This window comes from Loxodonta africana, chromosome 4 (assembly GCF_030014295.1).
Source record: "Loxodonta africana isolate mLoxAfr1 chromosome 4, mLoxAfr1.hap2, whole genome shotgun sequence".
Taxonomy (NCBI): domain Eukaryota; kingdom Metazoa; phylum Chordata; class Mammalia; order Proboscidea; family Elephantidae; genus Loxodonta; species Loxodonta africana.
The window spans coordinates 109,172,978-109,178,377 of NC_087345.1; the positions used below are offsets into that span (position 1 = coordinate 109,172,978).

The 5,400-nt window shown below is 35.5% G+C and overlaps 1 non-coding gene across 1 annotated transcript; it reads left to right on the plus strand.

The window, feature by feature from the left end:
* Positions 1–762: 762 nt before the first annotated feature.
* LOC111748463 (U6 spliceosomal RNA) lies at positions 763–867 on the plus strand. The gene has a single exon (XR_002784185.2). It is a non-coding gene; the product is annotated as a U6 spliceosomal RNA (small nuclear RNA).
* The last annotated feature ends 4,533 nt before the right edge of the window (positions 868–5,400 follow it).

Genomic DNA, 5,400 nt, shown 5'->3' on the forward strand with positions numbered 1-5,400 from the left:
CACTTCACCAAAAGAGTAAAAACAGAACATACAGATTGGGGAAAAACCCTTGGCTATGACAAATCTGACAAAGGTCTAATTTCTAAAATCTATAGGAAAATCCAAAAATCTACAACAAAAAGACAAATAATCCCATTTAAGATGGGCAAAGAATATGAAAAGACACTTCACCAAAGAAGACACTCAGGGAGTTAATAGACACATGTGGAAATGCTTGTGATCACTAGCCATTAGAGACAGGCAAATTAAAACTACAATGAGATATCATCTCACCCTAACATTACTCACATGACTCAAAAAAAAAAAAAAGAAAATAACAAATATTGAAGAGGTTTCAGGGAGATTGAAATTCTTATACACTGCTGGTGGGAATGCAAAATGGTACAACCGTTTTGGAAAATGATATGCCACTTCCTTAAAAAGCTGGAAATAGAAATACCATACAATCCAGCAATCCCACTCCTAGGAATACAGCCTAGAGAAACAAGAGACATCACATGAATAGACATATGCACACCTATGTTTATTGCAGCATTATTCACAATAGTAAAAAGATGGAAAAAACCTAAGTGTCAATCAACAGATGAATAGATAAACTATAGTACATACACAATGGAATACTAGACAATGATAAAGAACAATGATGAATGTATGAAACATCTCACAACATGGATGAATCTGGAGGGCGTTATGCTGAGTGAAATTAGGCAATCACGAAATGACATATACTGTATGAGACCACTATTATAAAAACATATGTATGTGCTCCCTTCAGCAGCACATATATTAAAAATGGAAGGATACAGAGAAGATTAGCATGGCCCCGGCAAGGATGACACACTAATTCGTGAAGCATTGCATATTTTTACAGCAATGTCACTATGTAAAAGCAGAAAACATTAAAATATTAAAAAAGGACTAAGAAATGTAGTCATAGATCTTACATATGGAGAGGAAGTCAAGGAGATATAAAGAAATAAAAGTTAAGTTTAAACTTAGAAAAATAGGTGTAAATATTAAGGTATCCGAAAAGGAGACTAACAATCCTACTCATCAAAATAAATTACAAGAAGAAAAAAATAAAGACTCGGCAAAAACAAAATCGACAACAACGTTTAAGAGGAAAAGACAATATATAAACTACTCAGCACAAAAAATCAAGTGGGAAAAAGAAATCTGTCAACACCACACGAAAAGACATTGAAATAACAGCACTAAACTCATACCTATCCATAATTATGCTGAATGTAAATGGACTATAACCTATCACCGTCGAGTCGATTCATGAGTCAGAAATGGACTATATGCACCAATAAAGAGACAGAGAGTGGCAGAATGGGTAAAAAAAAAAACAAGATCCATCTATATACTGCTTACAAGAGACACACCTTAGACTTAGAGACTCAAACTAAAACTCAAAGGATGGAGAAAATATATATAGCAAGCAAACAACAAACCAAAAAGAGCAGGAGTGGCGATATTAATTTCTGACAAAATAGACTTTAAAGTTAAATCCACCACAAAGGATAAGGAAAGATACTATATACTGACTAAAGGAACAACATACCAGGAGAATAGAACCATGTTAAATATTTATGCACCCAATGACGAGACTTCAAGACACATAAAACAAACTCTATCAGCATTGAAAAGTGAGATAGACAGCTCCACAATAATAGTAGAAGACTTCAACATACCACTTTTGGTGAAGGACAGGACATCCAGAAAGAAGCTTAATAAAGACACAGAAGATCTAAATGCCACAATCAACCAACTTGACCTCATAGACATATACAGAACACATCTTCCAACAGCAGCCAAGCATACTTTCTTTTCCAGTGCACTTGGAACATTCTCTAGAATAGACCACATATTATGCCATAAAGCAAGCCTTGACAGAATCCAAAACATCAAAATATTAGAAACCATGTTCTCTGACCATGAGGCCATAAAAGTAGAAATCAATAACAGAAAAAGCAGGGAAAAGAAATCAAACACTTGGAAATTGAACACTAATACCCTGCTCAAAAATGACTGCGTTATAGAAGACATTAAGGACAGAATAAAGAAATTCACAGAATCCAATGAGAATGAAAACCCTTCCTATCAGTACCTTTGGGACACAGTGAAAGCAGTGTTCAGAGGTCACTTTATATCAATAAATGCATACATATAAAAAGAAGAAAGGGCCAAAATCAAAGAATTACCCCTACAATTTGAACAAATAGAGAGCAACAAAAGAAACCCTCAGGCACCAGAAGAAAGCAAATAATAAAAATGAGGGCAGAATTAAATGAGATAATAATAATAAAAAAAAACAGAAAAACAATTGAAAGAGTTAACAAGACCAAAAGCTGGTTCTTTGAAAAGATTAACAAAATTGATAAACCATTGGCCAAACTGACAAAAGAAAAACAGAAGAGGAAGCAAATAACCTGAATAAGAAATGCCATGTGCGATATCACAACAGACCCAACTGAAATTAAAAGAATTGTATGGGACTACTATGAAAAACTGTACTCTAACAAATTTGAAAACCTAAAAGAAATGGATGAACTTCTAGAAACACACTATCTACCTAAACTAACACAGAGGTAGAACAATTAAATAAACCTATAACAAAAGAAGAGATTGAAAAGGTAATTTAAAAACTCCCAACAAAAAAAGCCCTGGCCCAGTCAGCTTCATTGGAAAGTTTTACCAAACTTTCAGTGAAGAGCTAATGCCAATACTACTAAAGATATTCCAGAGCATAGAAAAGGATGGAATACTCCCAAGCTCATTCTATGAAGCTAGCATATCCTTGATACAGAAAAGACACCACAAAAACTAGAAAATTAAAGACCTATATCCCTCATGAACTTACATACAAAAATCCTCAACAAAATTCTAGACAATAGAATTCAACAACATATCAAAAAAGTAATTCACTATGACCAAGTGAGATTCATACCAGGTATGCAGGGATGGTTCAACATTAGAAAAACAATTAATGTAATCCATCATATAAATAAACCAAAAGACAAGAATCACATGATCTTACCAATTGATGCAGAAAAGGCATTTCACAAAGTTCAACACTCATTCATGATAAAAACTCTCAGCAAAATAGGAATAGAAGGAAAATTCCTCAACATAATAAAGGGCATTTATTCAAACCCAACAGCGAACATCACCCTAAATGGAGAGAGCCTGAAAGCATTCCCACTGAGATGGGGAACCAGACAAGGATTGCCCTTTATCACCACTCTTATTGAACATTGTGCTGGAGGTCCTAGCCAGAGCAATTAGGCTAGATAAAGAAATAAAGGGCATCCAGATTGGTAAGGAAGAGGTAAAAGTATCTCTATTTACAGATGACCTGATCTTATTATACACAGAAAACCCTGAAGAATCCTCAAAAAAAGTACTGAAACTAATAGAAGAGTTCAGCAGAGTATCAGGACACAAAATAAACATACAAAAATCATTTGGATTCTTCTACACCAACAAAAAGAACATCGAGGAGGAAGTCACCAAATAATACCATTTACAGTAGCTCCCAAGAAGATAAAATACTTAGGAATAAATCTTACCAGACACATAAAAGACCTACAGAAAGAAAAGTGCAAGACTCTACCGCAAGAAACCAAAAGAGACCTACATAAGTGGAAAAACATACCTTGCTCATGGATAGGAAGACTTAACATTGTAAAAATGTCTATTCTGCCAAAAACAATCTGTAGATAAAATGCAATTCTGATCCAAATTCCAACGACATTTTTTAACAAGATGGAGAAACAAATCACCAACTTCATATGGAAGGGAAAGAGGCCCCAGATAAGTAAAACATTACTGAAAAAGAAGAACTAAGCGGGAGGCCACACACTACTTGATTTTAGAAACTATTGTACCACCACAGTAATCAAAACAGCCTGGTACTGGTACAAAAACAGATACATAGACCAACGGAACAGAATTGAGAATCCAGACATAAATCCATCCATATATGAGCAGCTGATATTTGACAAAGGCCCAAAGTCAGTTAAATGGGGGAAAGACAATCTCTTTAACAAACAGTGCTGGCATAACTGGATATGCACCTGCAAAAAAACGAAACAAGACCCATACCTCACACCATGCACAAAAACTAACTCAAAATGGATCAAAGACCTAAATATAAAATCTAAAATGATAAAGATCATGGAAGAAAAAATAGGGACAATGCTAGGAGCCCTAATACATGGCATAAACAGTACACAAAACATTACCAACAATGAACAACCACCAGAAGAGAAACTAGATACCTGCGAGCTCCTAAAAATCAAACAGCTATGCTCATCCAAAACCGACACCAAAAGAGTAAAAGGATTACCTACAGACTGGAATAAAGTTTTCAGCTATGATATTTCCAATCAGCGTATGATCTCTAAAACCTACATGATACTGCAAAAACTCAATTACAAAAAGACAAATAACTCATTTAAATAATGGGCAAAGGACAACAGGCACTTCACTAAGACGTTCAGGTAATTAACAGATACATGAGGAAATGCTCACTATAATTAGCCATTACCAGAAAACCTGTTGCCATCAAGTCAGTTCTGACTCATAGCGACCCAACAGGACAGAGTAGAACTGCCCATAGAGTTTCCGAGGAGCGCCTGGTGGATTTGAACTACCGACCTTTTGGTTAGCAGCCATAGCACTTAACCAGTATGCCACCAGGGCTTCCCATTAGCCATTAGAGAAATGCAAATCAAAACTACAATGAGATTCAATCTTACACCAACAAGGGTGGCATTAATCCAAAAAACACAAAATAATCAATGTTGGAGAGGATGTGGAGAGACTGGAACACACATACACTGTTGGTGGGAATGTAAAATGGTAAACCACTTTGGAAATTGATATGGTGCTTCCTTAAAAAGCTAGAAATAGAACTACCATACAATCCAGCAATGCCACTCCTTGGATTACATCCTAGAGAAATAACGGCCTTTACACGAACAGATAAATGCATACCCATGTTCATTGCAGCACTGTTTACAATAGCAAAAAGATGGAAGCAACCAAGGTGCCCATCAAAGGATAAATGGATTAAAAAATTTTGGTATATTCACACAATGGAGTAATACGCATTGATAAAGAACAATGATGAATCCATGAAACTTTTGATAACATGGAAGAATCTGGAAGGCATTATGCTGAGTGAAATTAGTCAGTTGTAAAAGGACAAATAGTGTATGAGACCACTATTACGAGAACTGAAGAAATAGTTTAAACAGAGAAAAAAAATATTCCTTGATAGTTATGAGAGTGGGTAGGGAGGAAGGGAGAAGGGTATTCACTAATTAGGGGACAAGAACTATTTCATGTGAAGGGAAAGACAACACACAATACAGGAGAGGTCAGCACGAC